Source organism: Cupressus sempervirens, chromosome 5, assembly GCF_028749045.1.
Source record: "Cupressus sempervirens isolate cs-2001-9-10 chromosome 5, ASM2874904v1, whole genome shotgun sequence".
Taxonomy (NCBI): domain Eukaryota; kingdom Viridiplantae; phylum Streptophyta; class Pinopsida; order Cupressales; family Cupressaceae; genus Cupressus; species Cupressus sempervirens.
In genome coordinates this window covers 647,438,254-647,463,158 of record NC_143122.1, presented here as the reverse complement: position 1 = coordinate 647,463,158, position 24,905 = coordinate 647,438,254, and the positions used below count along the sequence as shown (strand labels likewise).

At 34.7% G+C, this 24,905-nt stretch overlaps 1 long non-coding RNA gene and 1 pseudogene across 1 annotated transcript; one reads left to right on the top strand and one right to left on the bottom strand.

The window, feature by feature from the left end:
- The first annotated feature begins 4,158 nt into the window (after positions 1–4,158).
- LOC149557573 (uncharacterized) lies at positions 4,159–21,778 on the top strand. Its single transcript, XR_016352404.1, has 3 exons — positions 4,159–4,261; positions 5,204–5,309; positions 21,675–21,778. It is a non-coding gene; the product is annotated as an uncharacterized LOC149557573 (long non-coding RNA).
- Positions 17,354–19,276, bottom strand: LOC149557574 (putative galacturonosyltransferase 10; annotated as a pseudogene).
- Positions 21,779–24,905: the final 3,127 nt, after the last annotated feature.

Sequence of the window (24,905 nt, the reverse complement as noted above, 5' to 3'; positions counted from 1 at the left end):
TTTTCTTCATGGTGTGTGGAGATGGTTGCATCTTGAGGACTCAGGGTTCTTGGCAAAGGTGTGGTTTATGCTTTTATTTGGCATGTTATCCTTGGTATGAGGATGGTTTCATTATTATGTCATGGTATACTCTTGATACGCGTTTAGAGTTGTGACATGTTATGGTATGTTCATATGGAGCATGTTATCTCTTTAGTTGAGATGGTAAGATCATGTTGTCATGTTTATGTTCCTAAGGCCATGGTTGGAACTTTGACATTGATCTTGGTTTAGTTTCTTGGTATTGAGTACACTGATCATAAGCTGGATACTTCATGATATTGCTATATTGCATTTGGAGTTGGCATGGATTGATTGGTTACAGGTGCTCATGGATACTTAGAGACGGTGGTGACACTGATTTCTCTTGGATTAGAGAAGTATTTTTTGGGACGGTTGATGGTTTCAGCAGGAAGTCCGAGGGGCAGTCACCTGATATGGACTTGAGAGGAGATTGTTCTTAGATGAGTCTTGGTTGGAGACTTGGGTATCTTGATGAGCATTCTCATTCCCCACTCTTGGTCTACTCGGCAGTTTGCTACTTGAGAGGTATAGCCCATTGTTTCTCTCAGTTGCATTATATTTATGCTTGTCTTTCATGGATATGGATCTTGAGCTATGGTACATGAGTTAGTTCTGGAGGGTTCATTTGAGAGATGGTTTAGCATTGGTTATCTCCATTTGCATATGTTGTTATGCTGGTTGAGTTTGGGAGATGGTTTTATATTGGGCATATTCCTTGGATTAGGAATGGTTATTCCTTGGTTTAGGAATGGTTTTATTGAGTTTGATCTTCTTGTGAGAGGCTTACATCCATGATTAGTTATATGGTATTGTTTGGGTGTTGTTGAGGCTTCTTGTTGGAGTTTTATGGAGGAGACCATACTTGCACAGTATACATCTAGAGGTGTGTGTAGAAGGACATGATACAGGTAATGATTTGCATGGTTTCTCTGATCTTGGTTATCTTCCTAGATGTTCAGTTTTGCCTACATTGGATTTGAGATTGGCTAGAGATTGTGATCACTGGTTTGTGTTCATGTGAGAGATGACATGGTTATTCCTTTATCTCTTTCCTCTATTGGTTGTGGAGAATTTGGGAGACTATTGGAGACTTGTTATGAGAGTTGTTCTTGTAGGATATTAGTTTATGTATTGTGGATGTCCTTGATGCTACATGGATTCACTTCTTTGAGATGTTGTGAGTGGATTGGTTATAGATTTGACATTATCTTTTGCAGTGGGAGCTTCTTGGTATATATTTGGCAGGTATTGCTCTTGAGGCTTGTGATTGCAAGTTACAGATTGGATATGTCAGTGATATGAGATTCACTTGTTATACCTTTGAGGTATGGATAGTTGGATGGGTTTGGCACTTGCTGTGGGTGCTATTTCAGCTATGGATATTTTGACAACTATGGATACATGTGATTACCTTTGGATCAGGTTTTTGTGCTTGTAATTACAGTTGGTACAGGATTTTATGATCTTCTAATGTGACAGGTTGGGTGGTTTTCTCTTTGGATGGCTTCTATGTATGTCCAGTGGGAGTGGCATAATAGGAGGTGAGATCATTCATGTTCGAGATGCTGGATACTTTGATTTTGTCGCGGGTACCAGGATGGAGCACTTGGTGTATTTTGATCCATGATGGTGGATGTGCTGGGAGAGATTGTTCCCTTGTTCATTTATGTGGCTACAGATTGACCCTATGTAATGTATACAAAAAGTGGGAGATTGTTGAGATAATGGGTGTTGCACACATTGCATAATATTGTTATTTTATTATTTTATTTTATTATGTAATGTTGTACCTAGATGGACGTGCAACATGTAAAGATTCTCATGAAATATTTTTAATGAGTTGTATTGTAACATTGTGATAATATTTCATGTAATTATTTTATATTGGGGGAAAAGAATTAAATGCCCAATATTAAATGTGGGGTCAGCGGGTTAGGTAGCACATGGTTTTAGCACATGGTTTATGTAATACCACTTGGTGGTTTTGTGGGACTTGCTACTATATAAGTAGCCACAAGGGTAGTTGTTGTGAGAGAGAGAGAGAGTGACAAGGAGAAGACATAAGGCAAGAGTCGAGCGGGACAAGGCTTGACAGGTTAGCTAAGGGAGCATTTGTGAAGGTTGAAAGCATGGCATGGGATGTGTGGATTCATGCTTGTTCACATAGTTTGCTCGGTTGTGGCTATGGCCATGAAGGCTTCCATGGTTGTATGGCAATGGTAATTTTTGTTGAATAATACATGATGATGGATTCTTTTGGAGGCTGGGTTTTTCCCTCAATGAGGGTTTCCAAGGGTATATCTTGTGTCACAATTTTGTGGGTACGTTGTCTATTCTCTTGCATGTGGATTTTAATTTCGTGTTTATTTCAGATCTATTATGAGTTATGTGGAAACAGTTATATTCTTTATTGCCAAGTTTCCTTACAAAATCAAAGCAATAACTTATATTTTTTAGGCAATACATTTTAAATGATAATGGCGAGATGAGAATTTTCATCAAATAGTTAGATTAGAAACTAATATATTTTTCAAAACTCATATGACGGTTCAAAAATGACATTTAAATCCAACCAAATAGAAGCATATCCTCTGAAAACTGCATTCATGAATGCATTATCAAATCCACGCAATTCACCAACCAAATCTTTTTCCATGATGCATTAGTCAACCAGGATGAGTACTCTAAATATAATTGACTATTCAAGACACACTATGATCACCACTTGTACCTATCCAAGTTAGCATTCAATGATCTCGTAAGTGATTTTAAATTTCTTGAGAATTCTTTAAAGTTGCACAAATTGCCACATACAAAAGGTGCAAAAGAACTCATATGCATTGTACATGTTTCTTGATTTGTATGTGTCTATCAAGGAAGTAATAGCTAAAACACTTAACAAAATCCTTCTTTCTTTTATGCAGCGATGTCATCTTGAACCTACTTTATCTTTAAAATTTATAACTATGCATAAAAGCTACTCATGTAAGAGAAATATTTGAAAGCATGTATGAAGAAGTAGGAATGCCACACTCCTTATTTACAATTTCATTTTTGGGGTTGTTTGTCCAAGTATGTGAATCCAATGCTACTATACTTCAAGATGTGAGAAAAGAGTAACCATAACATTGAAAAAGTTGATAAGTAGCTTAACAAATTTTGAAGTGTGACAAGAACTTCACAAGATCTCAAAAGAAACAACTATGTCAAATCTACTTAAGAGTGCACATAGAAGTTGTTTATTAGAATAGAACAAATGAGTAAGGAGTGAATTTTGAAACATGACAATAGATTTATAAAACATTTGGATGCAATTTTTCTTTCCTTGTATAATTGACAAACCCTATAAAAAGTAATTGTTACGGAAGTATAAGCTATTTGAATATAGTCACAAAAAGAAGCCTAAATGACATATGATCATTACTTTTATCTCATTTGAATTTAACCCTAACTAAACTCTTCTATGTAATAGCCACTCATATTGAACAAGTGAATATCAATTAAAAATCTATAATTCCTTTTAATGAAATTCAAGCGAACTTACTATATGGTTTGAATAAATAATTGTTTAAAAGTTATGAAAAGATTAACAAAATATATTACTTTCTTTCTTCATATATTACAAGCAAACTAATATATCAAAAAGTACACGAGTGTAATATATTTAAAATGTGCTTTTCATCATTTTAAAAAGTTTAGAAGAAAATTTAAAAGACGATTTCATGAGATTCTGTACCATTCATTTAAAACATCTCTTTCATTTGTTTTAAAAAAAAAAAGTTGGGTACTTAATGTTTTTCAGGAACACAACGGCACGGAGCTTACAAGCGCGTGATAAGATGACCGTTAGTTTTGCCGTTTTCAAATAAAAGCATGGTTGATCTCATAGTTATATATGTGAATGGTGCCTCTGATCTTTTGATCAGTCTTGATTTCACTCTCTATATTTGTATATTTTCTTGTAGTTTTTCTCCTTGTTATGACGATTTCTTGTGCATGTATTTGTAATCTGTGTTTAATGTGTATCGTATGTCTGTTCTTTGTTTGTATTATGTGTATTGCGTGTTTGTTCTGTGTTTTATGTGTATTGCATGTTTGTTCTATGTTTTATGTGCATTGTTTTTTCTGCCCGATTGGAAAGGTTGTGGCGAGCAGGGGAAGGACAATTGATTAGAGGATATCATCAATCTTGCTTTTGGTTAGTACCTTGAACCCTTTTTCTATGCAAATTTGATTCATAGAATTCAAATGTGTATGTAAAACATTTCTCCAGAGTGTGGGTTTTTTCCTATGATATTAGGGAAGCTTTCTATTCACATTTCCCTTCGTGGTTACTGTTGAGGATTTTCTTGGTCTCTTCATCTTCTTCTTTGTGATCTTCATGAGCGCAGCTGTTTATTTTTATAATGTAAAACAAATTTGCCCATACATTGTTAGGAAAGAGGTAATTTAGTCTTTTCCAAAACTTGGTACTGTGATTTCAAATGAATATACTATCATTTCAATTAAATTTGATTTAGGTTGGAGAAGGAACCAGTTGCTAACAATGCCATGAACGATGTTTAATTTTTGTTTGAGATTCCCAATCATACGCAGATTTTAGTTTTTCTCGAGATTGCCCACTAAAAGGTAAAAGTAATTAAGAGATTTACATATGCTGTTGCATCTAATTTCAAAGATTTCTAATTTTTTCTTGGGTAAAGACCGAAGAATCATTTACTTGCCATAAGAATGTGTCCTCCACCTGAAAAGCATAGAGGACCACTAATTCTTTCAAAAACAGAGGATACGAGATCATGAGTTATTCATCGTGAAGCTAATAACTGATTATATGAATGCAAGAATGTTTTCGGTCTAATTTATCTCACGGTGTTTACATGTGTATCCAATACATTTCTATATATTGTAGTGCTTTTCTGTTAGAGGAATTCTATAGGCCTTGTCCTGTCTGTGATGATATTCTAAAGATTTTCAATGGTTGCCAGCTAGATTAACCACTGGGAGAGTATTAGCTTAAAAAATACTTCAATTAAACAGTTTTTATGCTTTCTTTGAAATTTGATCACGTATAGTTCTTGTAGGGTTTTTCTTTTTCACATTTTTACATCACCTCACTTTTGTTGGTTATTTTGGTTTACAGTTTCAGCTCAAGATGCAAACTTTTTTTCAGAGTTTAGCTATTGTATATGGCCTGTTATTAGAGGAGTGGTTAAGGGCGTGGCAGTGAGCTAGCTTTAATCAATCAGGTATGCCTCATGAGCCTAAACTACTTTCAGAATTTAGTTCTTGCTTATAGCCAATTATTATTAAGTTGAAATTGTTTTTTCTGGTTATATTCTTACTGCTCAGTTAAATAAGCCTCCCAAAATAGGGTCATATTCTACTAAATGTCCTACTATGATATGAAATCTTATTATATTATACAAACGATGTAAAGAATTTGAGATTTTACATAGTTAAATTGCTATTACATTTTTGTTTTATCTGGGTTGTCTCTTATCTTTTTAGCCTTGTAATTAGTTTCTCCTTTTCTACCATATCAATGATTCCAATTGTACTTGGTGATGGTGATTATCTACGCTATTGTCTTTCTATTTTAGACTTTGTTTAAAGAAAAAAAGCTATGATTTCAACATAATCTACAATAATGAAGATCTAGGTGAGTCTCTTAGACTAGTGCTCATTATCTTTTATTTGACATCCATCTCTTTTCTTAAATGAGTTCTTTTAAGTATGGGTTTTTTAACAAGATTTGAGAAAGATTGTGTATAATAGCATTGCTTGTGAAGACAAATGAATTCATCTTTCAAAACAAGAGCCGCTGTTATACTATTTGAAAACATACATATTTAAATGGACAGGTTACAACAATGATTGTGGGTTGAAGTCTTCTATTATGTTATCTAGTTCGTCCCTCCTTTTCTTGTAATCTTTGTATGATTTCTTATTATAGTTGTAATAGTCTATTTAAGATCATTTTTTTAGTCATAAACATGTGTCTGCAGTGCTTGGCATAGTGTTGCTTCAGTTCTGGCAACATAGTTGTGGTTGCTCTTGCAGCCAAGTCAAACTGATTTCTTCTAAACATTTTGTGGAATAACCTTTAAATTGTAGTTCTTGTTGCAGTTTCGGAAACTTCATTAACTCTATGCTGTTATTTTTCTTAGTAAATGTTTAGGTATAACTACAACTATTATTTGTAAATGTTATCCAGCATATGCTACTTGAACAGAATCATAAGGATCAACGCCTAGGTTTTCTTTTTCATCCTCCAACTTATCACCTATCACACCATCCTTTGCTTCTTTGAGATGCCTATAATCCATTACTTTTTAAAAAATTGCCATACTCTGAGGAATTTCACGTTTCAAGAGATAAATAAGCCTCCTCAACTTTCAAATATCGGAAGGGATAATCTCTGCAAACAAACTCTCACTGCGATTAAACAAAATAACTCGAATTTGCCCTCAAATACCACCAAAAGACAAGTTAAACAAAGTAACTCGAGCCTACTCAACTCTCCAATGTCAAAACCTCATGATAATCATCCAATGTTGCCATTAAACTAGCAATCTTGTCATTATCTAAGCTGTCCACCATTCCTTAATTCCCATCTACTCTTTATTCTATAATTCTTGCATTTCTTCTTTTGAAACAAAAGCTTCAACTTTTCCTCTGTTGGGAGCAGCCATTCCTCATCTCTCAAACTTTTATCTACTTTAAAAAATCCATAGGTGAAAAGTTACAATTCTTGACTAGCAGATTATGCTTTTATTTTTTTGGACATTGAAATTAGATATTTCATGACAAATAGTATAAGTAGGCACGACTTGAAACAAACTCTCAGCAATGAACAAGACCAAACATTGTCATATAGGATTGATTGATCTTCCACCGGTAAGAAGCATTTTTCTATATCATATAATTTTGGAAAGCATGCACATTGTGCATTATGTAAGAATTTTTGGCCTTATCCAAAACATGAAAACTTACTCATAGGCATGTGATGCACGTTTTCTTTTGCTTCCGCTAGAAACTTTGTGATGGTTTATATGGAATTTCTATTAGTAAGGAAGCTTCTAAATTCTTGAAATCCCTGCCTTCATGGACAAGACATAACTGTTGTCATAGCTGGATGTGAATAATTTACACACTTATTCTTCTTGATAGGTTTGTACTCTTCATTTCCAATTTCAATCATGGTTTCATATTCCCATTGTAATGCAGAATTCTACCATCTATCAGCTGCATATTAATGTCTGAAAAATAGGCTAATCTTAGTAGATGTTGCTGTGGATCAAGTGGTTTGGTTAGACCATAGAATGTAAGCTAGTGCTTAGGAAAATTGTCTAATCTCCAAAGAATTCGATCAACTTTCTGCTGCTTTCAATAATACAATAAACTTTCTTCCATATCCCAAAGGCCCACCAAAAACATTTGGCTTGAAGCAAGAATAATTTTGGTGCCAAGGAAATTGAGATGTTTAAATTTTATGGTACCAATGAAATGTCTCATGGCAAGTTTCAACTGCACCATTTCCACTTCCATGCGAGTCAAAAAAAAGGCATGTGCTGTCTTTTTGACTCATGAGATCATCATGTAAGAAGACTACTTTTACAAGAGCAGGTTATACTTGAGGAATATAGAAACTTAAATGGTTCAACATTGAAACATACTTTGGGTTGTAAAACTTAACATCACTCTTCATATAATGAGAACCTTTAAATAATAACTGTGTTTGCACATCTTGCAATTGGTTAAGCATAGGAGAGCATATGATGCATTGAGCTAGGTAAATTCATCTACATTCTACACTTTTGTTGTTTCTCCCTTGTAGCTGTTCATAGTACACCAAGCCTTCATGGCACCATAATTGACTTCATAGGTAACTGTATGGAAGACAAGCTACTGCTGATATTCAACATTCTCAATTGTTGAATTCATTGCCATATATATTTCGGGCACATTATCTAATAACACATAGAAATGATATAAAATATTACCCATTAGTTTAGGATTGTTTTTTTGCCTCTACATGCACTTCTGGTGTTTATAATATTTGGACCAGTGTAACATGACTCGCTATGAGTCGGGTGAGTCTCCCGAGTCGGCGAGTCACCAATGGCCTGCCGGGTCAAAATGACCTATGACCTAGGCTTGGTGGGTCAGGTGATGTAACTCGCCTGACTCATGGGTCACAAGCCACTTGACCCGGCTGTGGCAACAGGCTTCCGATTGAGTTAAAATAACATAAAAACAATGTTTTTTTCATTTTTTTTTTGTTCTTTGTTATTCTTGTAACCCTAAAAGGGCTTTCATAACACTCTATTGTGAGAAGAAGGAGAGAAGAAGGAGAGAGAGAGAGAGAGAGAGAGAGAGAGAGAGAAGAGAAATAGAGTGTCATTGTTTTGCAACCAGCTGAAAGGAAGAGGAGAAAAGCTTGCATTTGTGACATTGGAGTTTGCATTTAGATCATCAAGGAGTTTATAGGAGCTCTTCTCAACACTTCCCAAAGCATTTCAAAGAGGTAAGAGTTGATTTTTTAGATTTCGATGATTTTTTTCTCTATGCTTATGGATTTTTTTGATGAATTTTTTTGGTATGTTTATGAGTTTTTTTTACTTTAGATTTTCATAAAATACAATGCTTAAATGGTAATATTTGGTCTAAAATGTCTTATTGCAGAAAAATTTACATTTTTCCTTACTCATAATGGCTTTTGGAGGTAAAAAAACCCAAGCTCTCTAAAGGGAATAAAAAAGATGAGTGTTGGAAGTACATCATAGACTTTCTAGGTAGAGGTAGAACTAACACGAAATGCCTATTTTGTAAGGTTGTTAATAGTGGGGGGATAAATTAATTGAAATACCATATTGTTGGCATACGTGGTCATGATGCTGAGCCTTGTAAAGCTGCAACTGTTGAGGCTCAACGTTTTTGTTATATGGCCTTAGAAAAATATGAATAAGAAAATTAATTAAAACAAAAACAATTAGCAGAGTTAGCTCAGATTGGTTCCAATTCTCTTCCACGCTAATCTGGAAATGTTTTTGTGTCTAGTTTTACACCTGAGCTAGGTTCAATAGGTTGTGTTGGAGAATGTTCTTCTCTTCCCCCCTATCGTCTTAGTGCTTCTACTAGTTGTACTTCTTCTACATCTATTCCTTGCACTACTAGTGGTGTTGCGGCTGTTGCCCCTTCTAGTAGTACTGGCTTTACCTTTCGTTCTAGAGTTAGAAACTCTAGGTTGGACAATTTTTTTGTACCGCATTCCACTCCTAGTTCACAACCTTCACTTGAGAGCTTGAGCTAGAATAGGGAGATCCATGCAACTAGAATAAGAGCAATTTGCAAGTTTTGGTTTTTTTGCAACATTCCATTCATAGCAACTAGGTACTTCAACTTCATTTATATTTGATTGTTTTATGTTTTTAACTTTTAAGTTTTAAAATTTAAATTCAATTTTATAATTTTAACTTAATGTTGAAAATTTGAAATATGCTAATTAAAATATTTTTATAAATGTAACAGGACTCCTTATTGGCAGGGGATGATTGATGCAATTTTCATCTGTTTTGCGGGGTTTAAAGCCCCCACTGAAGATGAGTTGAGTGCCCTCCTCTTACTAGAAATGGTTGAGGAGATGAAACTTGAGTTGGAGGACCATAAAAAGATTTGGAGCCAAAAGGGGTGTACCATTATGACGGATAGATCGACAGATAGGAGAAACAAGACCCTCCTAAATTTCTTGTTTCTAGCGAAGGTAATTCATCATCCTCTACTTCTCAAAGTCTATAATTTAATGTATTATTGAATAACTAAAATTTTGTTTTACTGACTATTGATTCTTGAATGATAATTATTTTGTTTAATTTTCACTTTCAGGATCCACCATGTTTTTGAAGTCTATAGATGCTTTCTCACATGTCAAAAATGCAAAATTCTTATGTGAGGCTATTGAGGAGGTGATAAGGGAGGTGGGGGAAGAGAATGTTGTCCAAATGGTGACTGATAATGCAACTAATAATGTTGTTGCAGGTAAAATTTTAACTTCTAAGTTCTAAAAAAATTATTTTAGTTTTTCATTAAATTTTGAAAATTAAAAGTTTTTTAATACATCAAAATTTTTCATTGTTTACTAGCTAATTTAAAATTATTGTAAGAAAACTTTTGATGGAGAGACACCCAAGAATCTTTTAGACTCCATGTGCGGCCCATTGCCTCGACCTCATGTTAGAGGATATTGGCAAGCTTGAATGGGTGAAATCATGTGTTGCTAAAGCCAAAAATCTTTGTAAGTTCATCTATAACCATGCCTTGGTCCTCAACATTATGAAAGAATACACGAAGAGAAAGGAGTTGGCTCATCCTGGTATCACAAGATTTGCCTCTAATTTTATCACACTAAGATCCTTGCTGAGCTCAAGGTTAGCTTTGAGGTGCATGTTTGTTGGTCCATAATGGAGTTCCTCCTCCTTTGCCACCACCCCTGCAGGGATAGGTGCAACAAAATGCATTTATGATGAAGAAAGTTTTTGGGAGCCATGTTCGAAGATTGTGGAGGTAATTTAAATTTTAAAATCTTAAGTCTTAAAATTTTAAAAATTAATTTATCTCATACATATTTTTGTTTTATTTTCATCGTGCAACTTTGCAAAGTTTCATCATTCACTAATTTTTTTTTTTGTTTAATTGTTTTGTACATCACTGAGCCCCTTGTAGCCCTCTATGGGCTATATATATGAGGGCATAGATTATACTGAGCCTGAGGTTGAGGTTGGAGATGAGGATGACGATGACGATGAGGACTAGGAGCCATAGCTATAGTCTTGTTTTAACTTTTTGTTTAACTTAATATATGATCGGAATTCAGAACATTTAACAATGACTATTGATGTGTTGGATTTCATATACATCTTGATGGGTTGCATAGACTTATTATTTTACATATCTATGTTTTACTTTTATAATATTTCCTTCAGCTACTGTTTAGTATTTAGCAATTTACCTTTGTAGTATTGTACTTATGTAATCGATGTATGTTTAAGTATGTGCATTATGATCAAATTATCTTCTATTTAATGATGTTATTGTGTCTTTAAGCTTTATTCAATAATGGGTGCATGGAATGTTCTTTAAATCCTAAAAAATCTCAAAATTTTGAGATTTTTTCACTTCGCCGAGTCATTGCCGGGTCACAAGTCAAGTTACCCTTGCCAAGTCCAAGTCGGGTCTGAGTCATGTTACTTTGATTTGGACCATTCCTTTCTCAATCTTGTCCCAAAATGGTAAAAGATCCCTAGGCATTGCCTTCACTACCAGTTTTTCTTGTATCTATACCAAAGTAATGTGACTCGAACCCGGCTCAGACTCAACAAGGGTAACTTGACTCGTGACCCGACTCGGACTCAGCAAAGTGAAAAAATCTCAAAATTTTGAGATTTTTTAGGATTTAAAGAACATTCCATGCACCCATTATTGAATAAAGCTTAAAGACACAATAACATTATTAAATAGAAGATAATTTGATCATAATTTACATACATAAAATTTTTTAACCATACATCGATTACATAAGTACAATACTACAAAGGTAAATTGCTAAATACTAAATAGTAGCTAAAGCAAATATTATAAAAGTAAAACATAGATATATAAAATGATAAATCCATGTAACCCATCAAAATGTATATGAAATCCAACACATCAATAGTCATCATCAAATGTTCCAAATTTTAATCATATGTTAAGTTAAACAAAAAGTTAAAACAAGACTATAGCTCTGGCTCTTAGTCTTCATTGTCATCCTCATCCTCATCCCCAACCTCAACCTCAGGCTGAGTGTAATATATAAAATGCCTCTTAGTAAGGTGTCTAAGGTAGGTCCTGGATTAGTCATAGCATCAGCCTGTGAGGTGCCTCTAGGATCAACTATAGTCTCTGGCTCTGCCAGTGCATGCGAGGTGCCACTAGGAACAACTGGAGCTCTCTGGTCCTCTACTGCCATAGCCACGGTCTCAGCCTCTAGGTCTGCCTCGTCAACCCACTCTAGGTCCTCATCATCAAAGACAGGATTAGTAGCCTAAGTGATCCACTTAGACTCTGGATCAACCTTCTCTAGAGTAATCAGAGAGGTATCACTATCCAAAATCTCCCTGGTCCTAATGCGCAGGTTGTAATGCACAAAGACTAGCCTATTCATTTTCTCCATAGACAATCTATTACACCTCTTTGAGTGGATGTGCTCGAACATGCTCTAGTTGCGCTCACATCCAGAAGCGTTACTTGGCTGACTCATTATGCGGATGGCAATTTGTTGAAGGTTTTTGGTTGAAGGCCCAAACATTTGCCACCATATATCTGAATTTTGAAAAAAGGAAAAGAAAAAAATATTAGTCTCATTTCAAAATTTGAACTTCAAAGCTAGAAATTTACAAACTAGATTGTATAAGGCTTAAGCTGCAATTTTTACCTGGCTGCAATTTTGTACGACCTTCTTTGCAAATTTGACTTGAAAAAATGGGCCCTGATACATTATTATAGGCATCCATCTCAAGCAATATATCTGTGGCATTAGTGGCCATCTTCGATATCATAGTGTATAGGCTATTAAGAACCTTTTCATCTGCCTTGAAATCTCCACGGAAACAGTATGCAGGATTGAGGTAATAGGCTGCTGTGTGGATGGGCTTATGAAGCTGATTTTGCCATCTCCTATCAATTATGTCCCAAATAGGACCATACTTTTCCTCAACTCCTACATAATTGGCCTTAACAACCTCCTTGGCCCTATCCATGCCCTCATATATGTAGCCCATAGAGGGCTTCTCCCCATCAGCAACTCGTAAGAGAGCTACAAGGGGTTCAATGATCTACAAAACAATTAAACAAAAAAACAATTTAGTAAATGATGAAACTATGCAACGTTGCATAATGAAAATAAAATAAAAATATGTTTGGATAAATTAATTTATAAAATTTTAAGACTTATGCTTTTAAAATTTAAATTACCTCCACAATCTTCAAACATGGCTCCCAAAAACCTTCTTCATCATAAATACATTTTGTTGCATCTATCCCTGCAAGGGTGGTGGCAAAGGAGGAGGAACTCCATAGTGGACCAACAAACCTGCACTTTAAAGCTAACCTTGAACTCAACAAGGATCTTAGTGTGATAAAATTAGAGGCAAATCTTGTGATAGTGGGATGAGCCAACTCCTTTCCCTTCATGTATTCTCTCATAATGTTGAGGACTGAGGCACGATTATAGATGAACTTACAAAGATTTTTGGCCTTAGCAACACATGATTTCACCCATTCAAGCTTGCCAATATCCTCTAACATGAGGTTGAGTCAATGTGCCGCACATGGAGTCCAAAAGATTCTTGGGTGTCTCTCCATCAAAAGTTTTCTTGCAGCAATTTTAAATTAGTTAGTAAACAATGAAATTTTTTGATGTATTAAAAAACTTTTAATTTTCAAAATTTAATGAAAAGTTAGAATAAATTTTTTAGAACTTAGAAGTTAAAATTTTACCTACAGCAACATAATTAGCTGCATTATCAGTCACCACTTGGACAACATTCTCTTCCCCCACCTCCCTTATGACCTCCTCAATAGCCTCACATAAGAATTTTTCATTTTTGATATGTGAGGAAGCATCTATAGACTTCAAAAATATGGTGGATCCTGAAAGTGAAAATTAAACAAAATAATTATCATTCAAGAATCAATAGTGAATAAAACAAAATTTTAGTAATTCAATAATACATTAAATTATAGACTCCGAGAAACAGAGGATGATAAATTACCTCTGCTCGAAACAAGAAAATTTAGAAGGGTCCTATTCCTCCTATCTGTCCATCCATCTGTTATAATGGTACACCCCTTTTGGCTCCAAATCCTTCTATTGTCCTCCAACTCAAGTTTCATCTCCTCAACTATTTCTAGTAAGAGGGGACCACTCAACTCATCTTCAGTGGGGGCTTTAAACCCACCATAGATGGAAATCACATCAATCATCCCCTGCCAATAAGGAGTCCTATTACATTTATAAAAACATTTTAATTAACATATTTCAAATTTTCAACATCAAGTTAAAATTATAAAATTGAATTTAAATTTTAAAACTTAAAACTTAAAAATGTAAAACAATCAAATATAAATGAAGTTGAAGTACCTGGCTGCTATAAATGGAATGTTGCAGAAAAATCAAAACTTGCAAATCGCTCATATTCCGGCTACATAGATCTCCCTATTCCAACCCAAGCTCTCAAGTGAGGGTTGTGCACCAGGAGTGTAACGTGGTACAAAACAATTGTCCAACCTAGATTTTCTGACTCTAGGACGAAAGGTAAAGCCAGTACTACTAAAAGGGGCAGTAGCCGCAACACCATTAACAGTGCAAAGAATAGATGTAGAAGAAGTACAACTAGCAGAAGCACTAGGACGATAGAGGGGAAGGGAAGAACCTTCTCCAACACAACCTATTGAACCTAGCCTGGGTGTTAAACTAGACACAAAAACATTTCTAGATGAGCGCGGATGTGAATTGGAACCAATCTGGACTAACTCTGCTAATTGTTTTTGATTTAATTCCTTTTCTTGTTCATATTTTTCTAAGGCAATATAACAAAAATGTTGAGCCTCAACAGTTGCAGCTTTACAAGGCTCAACATCATGACCATGTATGCCAGCAATATGGTATTTCAATCTATTTATCCCCTCACTATTAATGACCTTACAAAATAGGCATTTTGTTTGAGTTCTACCTCTACCCGGAAAGTCTATGGTGTACTTCCAACACTTTTTTTTTTTATTGCCTTAGAGAGCTTGGGTTTTTTAACCTCCAGAAGCCATTATGAGTAAGGAAAAATGTAAAGATTGCTGGAATAAGACATTTTAGACCAAATATTAACATTTAAGCATTGTATTTTATGAACATCTAAAGTTAAAAAAAAACCCATAAACATACAAAAAAAATTCATCTAGAAAACCCATAAGCATAGAGAAAAAAATCATGAAAATCTAAAAAATCAACTCTTTACCTCTTTGAAATCTAAAAAATCAACTCTTACCTCTTTGAAATGCTCCTACAAACTCCTTGATGAGCTTTCCTCCTCTTCCTTTCAGCTGGTTGCAAAACAATGACACTCTATTTCTCTTCTTCTTCTCTCTCTCTCTTTCTTCTTCTCACAATAGAGTGTTACGAAAGCCCTTTTAGGGTTATAAGAATAACAAAGAACAAAAAAAAATATTAAAAAGACATTGTTTTTATGTTATTTTAACTCAACCGAAAGCATGCTACTGTGGCCGAGTCAAGTGGCTCATGATCTGCGAGTCAGGCGAGTCACGCCACCTGACCCGCTGAGCCCGGGCCATGAGTCATTTTGACCTGGCAAGTCATTGGTGACTCGCTGACTCGGGAGACTCGCCCAACTCACGACGAGTCACGTTACACTAATCTATACATAACAAAGCCATAAATGCATCCCGTCAGTGTCCATCTATAGTAACTAACTACTGTTTCAAGGGGCATCATTCCTGTTGCCTCAATTAGCAGTGGCATATTAATCAATTTGGTCCATTTCTTTTCTGGGTGTGCTTTATGAACCAACCATACCACAAATGGAGCAACTGCATCACCTGAGAAAAAACATCTAATGGACCCATGTTTACCAAGGTACTAGCAATCCCCATTTTATAGAGGCATCAAAGAAAACTCGGTCCAATCCCAAGCACAAATATAGTAGTACTCCCATGAATGCCAATCCCACATCCCACCCAGCTGAAAGCATATAATTATGCCTTTGCTACCAATCTTTGTTGCATGTATATGTAACAAAGCTAAGATGAATCCCGTTAGTATCCCATTGGTGCAATTAATTGCTTTTGTAGGGCGAATCATTTCTGTTTACCAGTATGTAGCATATTAATCAGTCTGATCCACTTTTTGTTCAGGCATGCTTTATTACCCAGCCATACCGCAGTGAAGCAAATTCACCACCTAGAAAAATTAGATAATGGACTCATATTTATGGAGGCTTTCAAAAATGTTCCTAGGTGTTATCAATTCCCAAATCACAGAGGCTTCTGAAAATCTGTTTGAGCCCTTTTGAAATAGATGACGGAACCTGAGAGTTGTGAAATTTCTGCCACATTTTTCATAGAAATTATTTGAATAAGTGGATTGATAACAATCAGGATACCTGATCAGGATTGATAACAGCCATTATTTGCAAATGTTATCCAGCTTATATCCATATGCTACTTGAACAGAATCATAAGGATCAATGACTACTTTTTCTTTTTCATCTTCCAACTTTTTGAAAAATTTGCCAAAGTTTGAGGAATTTCAATGACCATGCTTTGTTTCTTTCAGATGCCTATATAATCATTCACTTTTTGAAAAATTTGCCAAAGTTTGAGGAATTTCACTTTTCGAGTTATGTTCAGATAAATAAGCCTCCTCAACTTTCAGATATTGGGAGGGATATAATCTCAGCAAACAAACCTCCACTGTGATTAAACAAACTAACTAGAATTTGATCTCAAAAACCACCAAAAGACAAGTTATAAAAAGCAAGTTGAGCCTACTCAACTCTTCAATATCTTAGTCCCATGATAATCTCAGCAAACAAACCTCCACTGTGATTAAACAAAGTAACTAGAATTTGATCTCAAAAACCACCAAAAGACAAGTTATAAAAAGTAAGTTGAGCCTACTCAACTCTCCAATATCTTAGTCCCATGATAATCATTCAATGTTACCGCTAAACTAACAATCTTGTCATAATCTAAGCTGTCCTCCATTCCTTGATTCACATCTATTTTTTATTTTACAATTCTTGCATTTCTTCTCTTGAAACACAAGCTTCAACTTTTCCTCTGTTGGGAGCAGCCATTCCTCATCTCTCAGACACTTTTCCACTTTAAATACCGCTTATGTGAAAAATTACAAGTCTTGACTAATAGATTATGTTTTTATTTATTTGGACATTGAAATTAGATCTTTCATGACAAAGAGTATAATTAGGTATGCCTGGAAACAAACTCCTAGCAATGAATGAGACCAAACATTGTCATGTAGGATTGATTAGTCTTCCACCACCAAGAAGCATTTTGCTATATTATATAATTTTGGAAAGCACACATAATGAATTATGTAAGAATTTTTGGCTTTCATAAGAATATGATGCATGCTTGCTTCTGCTTCCACTAGAAACTTTGTAATGATTTATATGAAATTTCTATTAGCGAGGAAGCTTTTGAGTTTTTGAAATCCCTGCCTTCACGGATAAGACAGAACTGTTGTCATAGCTGGATGTGAATAATTTACATACTTCTTCTCCTAGACAGGTTTGTACTGTTTATTTCTAATTTCAACTGTGGTTTCATATTCCTATTCTAATGTACAATTCTACCATCTATCAGCTACATATCAGTGTTTCAATAATAGGCTAATCTTAGTAGGTGTTGCTGTGGATCAAGTGGTTCAGTTAGACTGTAGAATGTAAGCTAGTGCGAAGGAAAACTGCCTAATCTCCAAAGAATTCGATCAACTTTCTGCTGCTTTCAATAATCATATTATATTGTAACATAAACTCTCTTCCATATCCCAGAGGCCCACCCAGAAACATCTGGATTGAAGTGAGAATAATTTTGGTGCCAAGGAAATTGAGATATCTATGGGAACCAGTGATGTTGTCTCATTGCAAGTTTCAACTGCATCATTGCCACTTCCCACTTCCCACTTCCATGCAAGTCAAAAAAGTCATCTGGTGTCTTTTTGACTCATGTCATGTAAGAAGACTACTTTTCCAAGAATATAGTTCAGGAATATAGAAACTTAGATGGTTCAACATTGAAACGTACTTTGGGTTCTAAAACTCTTCATATAATGAGAACTTTTAAAGTCGCAGCTATGTGTTTGTACATTTTGTAGTTGCTTAAGCATATAATGTATTGGGCCAAGTAAATTCATCTACATTCTACACTTTTGTTGTTTCTCCCATTTTGTTTATAGCAAACCAAGTCTTCATGGCCCCATGATTGACTTCATAGGTAACTATATAGAAGGTAAGCTGCTGCTGATATTCAGCATTCTCAATTGTTGAATTCACTGCCATAGATATCGGGCACAAATCTGATGACACATAGAAATGGTTTAATCTATTATCCATGAGTTTAGGATTGTTATTTTTCCTATCCATGTACTTCTGGAGTTTATCATATTTGGACCATTTCAAACAGTAATGACCCTTAGGCATTGCCTTTGCAGCTAACTATCCAAATGCTGTACTCTATAAAGCGGCTACTTTTATGTGTTCTACCAAAGATTTGATGCCTCTGGTAGCTGCTACAATTTCCATTACCTGCTATATCACAACCACTTAAATCTCGAATATGTTGCAGGACTAAATGCATCCTCTTTTGAGAATATTTAGCCTCATCCTTCTCATCTATCTTAGACTGGAAAGCTTTAAAAAAAATCCCACTAGATGAAATGGATTTCCATTTGTTTCTAATTCCCTCTTTCGTTCTTTCTGGGCTCTTTAAGTTGACTTGCTTTCACAATCCTCCAAAGATGCTGCTACAGAGATAACCATCTTCATGAATGTGTCTTCAAGTTTCTCATGCAGCTTCAAAATCCCTTCATCATTAACTTGCATGTTATAACTATAAATCATCCAAGAGCCACACTGGAATTTGACACGAATTTTGATCCAAACATGGGCTACTGACAACATTTCTGGTACACCACCAATCCTTATGTTGAGTTGGAAGCCTTTTACCATTATTTCAACCAGGAACAACTTTGCTTCATACTTGAATATGTTGCAGGACTAAAATGCATCCTCTTTAGAGAATACTTAGCCTCATCCTTCCCATCTATCTTAAACTGGTAAGCTTTAAAAAAAATGGATTTCCATTTGTTTCTAATTCCCTCTTTCGTTCTTTCTGGGCTCTTTAAGTTTGTCTTGCTTTCACAATCCTCCAAAGATGCTGCTACAGAGATAACCATCTTCATGAATGTGTCTTCAAATTTCTCATGCAGCTTCAAAATCACTACATCATTAACTTGCATGTTATAACTATAAATCATCCAAGAGCCACACTGGAATTTGGCACGAATTTTGATCCAAACATGGGCTACTGACAACATTTCTGGTACACCACCAATCCTTATGTTGAGTTGGAAGCCTTTTACCATTATTTCAACCAGGAACAACTTTGCTTCATACTTGAATATGTTGCAGGACTAAAATGCATCCTCTTTAGAGAATACTTAGCCTCATCCTTCCCATCTATCTTAAACTGGAAAGCTTTAAAAAAAATCCCCCTAGATGAAATGGATTTCCATTTGTTTCTAATTCACTCTTTCGTTCTTTCTGGGCTCTTTAAGTTTGTCTTGCTTTCACAATCCTCCAAAGATGCTGCTACAGAGATAACCATCTTCATGAATGTGTCTTCAAATTTCTCATGCAGCTTCAAAATCACTACATCATTAACTTGCATGTTGTAACTATAAATCATCCAAGAGCCACACTGGAATTTGGCACGAATTTTGATCCAAACATGGGCTACTGACAACATTTCTGGTACACCACCAATCCTTATGTTGAGTTGGAAGCCTTTTACCATTATTTCAACCAGGCACGACTTTGCTTCATACTATCCCCCTGGCTTGCGAAATTCTTGGATAAGCACATTTAAGTAAACATATCAAGAGATATCTTATTGTGCAACATCTTGTTATGACGCTTCCAGGCACTATCCATAGCCATACAACCTCCTCTTGCAGTAAAACATAATAACAGTAGTACTGCATGTGAAGTAAATCAATTGAAATGCTTTGTCTACTTTTTAGTTGAAGGGGTCATTTGCTTCTAATTGTTTCCCTTTCTCATTCAGCTTATAATTTATGAATAAGTAACAATCCTATTTGGTAGCTTGCAAACATGAGCTGCGTATATACCCCCAATAAAATGATCATTGATAACAAAGAAACAAACAAATCCTTGAAAGATTCTCTACAGTGATGTGCTCTCTCATCATTTAGAATATGAATATGAGTATTGATGCCAATGGTATTGGAAACGAAAACACTTCCAGAGCTTGTGGCCTCTTGTGTCTGGTGTACATTATTAGTCATAAATTACATATAGTTTTCAAAATTCATGTGATGGTTTAAAAGTGACATTTAAATCCAGCAAATTAAAAGCATATCCATTGAAAACTGCATTCATGCATGCATTATCAAATCCACTTGATTCACCAACCATTTTTGCCTATAACGTGATATTCAATCAAGATAATAGCTCTAAATATAATTGACTATTCAACTACTCCGTGATCATCACACGTGCCTATCAAAATTAGCATTCAATGCCCTCGTAAACAATTTTGAATTTCTTGAGAACATTTCGAAGTTGCACAAACTTCCACATTTGAAAGATGCAAAACAACTCATATCCATTGTATACGTTTCTCAATTTTGTATGTGTGTGTCTATCAGGGAAGTGACAACTAAAACACTTAAAAGAATTTTTGTTCCTTGTATTCTGTGTTTTATGTGTATTACATGTTTGTTCTGTGTTTTATGTGCATTGTGTTTTCTGCCCGATTGGAAAGTTTGTGGCGAGCAGGGGAAGGATAATTGATTAGAGAGTATCATCAATCGTGAACCCCTCTCCTGTGCAATTTTAATTCGTAGTATTCAAAGGTGTACGCAAAACATTTCTCCATATTGTGGTTTTTTCCCTAAGGATCTTGCCCTGTTGGTAATGATATTAAAGAAATTTTCTGAAGTGTTGGGTTGGATTCACATTTCCCTTCATCAGAAGTTTTCTGAAGTGTTGGGTTGGATTCACATTTCTCTTCATCGTTACTGTTGAGGGTTTTCCTGACATTTCATCTTCCTTTTTGTGAACCTCATGAGCCTGTTAGGAAAGAGGTAATTTAGTCTTTTCCAAAACACTGTTAGGAAAGAGGTAATTTAGTCTTTTCCAAAACTTGGTACTGTGATTTCAAATGAATATAAATAACATTTCAATTTAATTTAATTTAGGTTAGAGAAAGAACCAGTTGCTAACAATGCCATGAACGATGTATAATTTTTGGTCGAGATACCTAATCATTCTCAGATTTAACTTTTTCGTAGAGACTGCCCAATCATACAGGAAAAAGTGATTAAGATATTTACATATGCGAGTGCATCTAATTTCAAAGCAAATAATACATTGTTGAGTTTTTTCTTGGAATAAGACCGGAGAATCATTTACTTGCCAAAAGAATGTGTCCTGCACCTGAAAAGCATAGAGGACCACTACTTCTTTAAAAAACAGAGGATACGAGATAATGAGTTATTCATCGTGAACCTAATAATTGATTATATGAATGCAAGAATGTTTTCGGTCCAATTTATCTCATGGTGTTTACATGTGTTTCCAATACATTTCTATATAGTGTAGTGCTTTTCCTGTCTGTGATGATATTCTAGAGACTAACCACTGCGAGAGCATTAGCTTAAAAATTACTTCAATTAAACAGTTTTTGTGCTTTCTTCGAAATTTGATCACCTGACTTTTGCTGGTTATTTTGATTTACAGTTCCATCTCAAGATGCAAACCTTTTTCCAGAGTTTAGCTATTGTATATGGCCTGTTACTAGAGGAGTGATCAAAGGCCGTGGCGGTGAGCTAGCTTTCAATCAGGTATTCCTCATGAGCCCAAACTCCTTTCAGAATTTAGCTCTTGCTTATAGCCTTGTACTATTATTATTAAGTACTTTATAAGCTGAAGTTTTTTCTATAATAAATAAGCTAGCACTTAGTTTACTTTTATATTTTTGCTATGAGATAAATAAGTCTGTCAAAATAGGGTCGCTATATTCCACTAAATGCCCTATTATGATATAAAATCTTATTACATTATACATATGGTATAAAGTATTTTTGTTTTAAGTGTGTTGTATCTTATCTTGTAGTCTTATAAGTGGTTTCTCCTTTTCTACCATATCAACCATTCCAATTGTACTTGGTGATGGTGATTACTTATGCTTTTCTTTGTTCTATTTTGGACTTCTTTTAAAGAAAAAAGCTATTATTTGAATATAATCTTGAAACCCCTTCCTCCATGGACAAGATAGAACTGTTGTCATTGCTAGATGTGAATAATTTACATACTTCTCCTAGATAGGTTTGTACTACTCATTGTTCATTTCAACTATGGTTTCATATTCCCATTTTAATGCACAATTCTACCATCGATCAGCTGCATATTAATGTTTCAATAACAGGTGAGCATATGATGCATTGAGCAAGTAAATTCATCCACATTCTACACTTTTGTTGTTTCTCCCTTGTAGTTGCTCATAGCAAATCAGGTCTTCATGGCACCATGACTGACTTGAGAATTCTCAATTGTTGAATACACTACCATATATATTTATCCATGAGTTCAGGATTGTTATTTTGCCTATCCATGTACTTCTCGAGTTTATCATGTTTGGGTCATTCCTTACTCAGTCTTAGCCCCAAATGGTAAAAACCCTAAGGCATTGCCTTCACAGTTAACTATCCAAATGTTGTACTATATAAAGTGACTACTTTTATGTCTTCTACCTAAGATTTTGATGCCTGTAGTAGTTGCTATATCTAGAAATCTTGAGTTGCAAGTGTGAGAATGGGGAAAAAGTAAAAAATTTCCATGTTCAAATTAGTAAACAACAACTACTTTTAATGGGGAAAAAGTTAAAAATTTCTAGGTTCAAATTAATGCTTATCCATTATGCTAGAGTCACCTCCATCTTTATAAAGCACGTTTTTAGTTTGGTTCTCTTAATGTAACACACAGACAATTTTCATTACCTACTATATCACACCCCTTAAATCTTGAATATGTTGTAGGACTAAAATGCATCCACTTTGGGAAATATTTAGCCAAATCCTTCTCAATTATCTTAGACTAGAAAGCTTTAAACTCCCCACAGATGAAATAGATTTTCATTTGTTTCTAATACCTTTTTTATTTTCCTTTTTGTGCACTTAAAGTTTGTCTTGCTTTCACAATCCTCCAAAGATGTTGTGGAGATAATCATCTTCATGAATGTGATTCTTCACATTTTTCATGCAGCTTCAAAATTCCTTCATCATTAACTTGCATTTTATAACTGTAAACCATTTGACATTTGACATTAACTCTAATCCAAACATGGGCTACTGACAACATTTTTGGTTTGTCAGAAGAGACACCACCAATTCTTATGTTGAGTTGGAACATATCAAGAGATATTTTATTGTGCAACATCTTGTTACGATGCATCTAGGTACTATCCTTAGCCATAGGACCTCCCTTGCAGTAAAAATAGTAATAGTACAACATGTTATTGTAATTTAATTGAAATGCTTTCTCTATATTTTAGCTCAAGGGAAATTTGCTTCTTATCGTTTCCCTTACTCATTCGACTTATAATTTTTTGAATAAATATTATACAATTAAAAATCTTGTTTTTTAAACATAATTGCATATATACCTCCGATAAATGCTCATTGGTAACAAAGAAACAAACAAGTGCACGTGCACACACAAACAATTCTTAAAGGTTCAAGGCACTCCTTGAAAGATGCTCTACAATGGTGTGTTCTTTCTCATCACTTGGAATTTGAGTATGGTATTAATGTCAATAGACTTGGAAAATAAATAAATGCCAGAGCTTTTGGTCTCTTGTGTCTATTGTACAAAATGTTCTACTTACACATTATTGGTCATAAATCTCAATATGTTGTTTGACACTCCTTGAATAGGTCAAGAGGGTCTTGGTAAGGACAATGGAATTCCGCTCACACTTGTCACTTGCATTTATTCAAAATCATGAAGATTTTTTCAATAAAAAAAAATCATTTAAATATAGCAAGGACTATGTCTCACTTGGCCACACCTTGACCACATGTTTTAAAATAAATTATGCAGAGATGTGGAGTCATGCATCTGGATGCGCTTTCCTACTGAATTATGGAAAACATCCATGTCAAAGAAAAATTGACTTTCTCCCATACAAAGACTAAAAAGGCCATCTAAAATTTACATTAAATTTTGAGCAAGCAACATAAAATCAGTACCCTTTACTATCATTTTTATATTCAATTTGACAATTATATTGCAACTTGTAAGGTTGGAAGCAAAAATTATCCATCCATCACTTCTCAATTCATCTTTCATGTTTAGGTTGATTCTCTATTTTTTCAAACCGATTGCATTCCCTTTACTCATTGCACCTTGAAGGGCTCATCTTTTTGGATTTTTGAAGTTAGTAGAATCCTCATATCCCCCACAACATAAACAAGTTCTCTTCACATTTCTAATTGCTAATGATTTTGTATATCTTTGTCTTGATCTGCCTATTCCACAACATCCTCCTTATTTTTTTTGGATTAATACTTTTCATGAGATAACAATTTCAACTTGTTATTGCGTAAACCATAATTCAAACTAGACTCCCACATTTTTTCCTTACAAGAAGTAGTTACTATTGGTTTTGTATCATGGCCTATGTAATGAAGATTCTAATTTGCTAATATTTGGAAGCCCTTTTTTGTGTTGCTGATATTAGGATCATGTCTTCAATTTTAGTGGCAAAATCAATATTGTGAGTTCCTACTATCCATATTTAAGATCAGTAAGCTACACTTTTTTTTAATACAAAGTTGTCCTCAACTGGTCTATTATATACGTAAGTAAGATCTACACACAAAAACTACTTATCCTTTGTAATGACCCCATCTTTTAGCCTTCACGTTCTCCAAAGTCTAAGTGGAGCATAAGAGGAAATTAAATTAATTT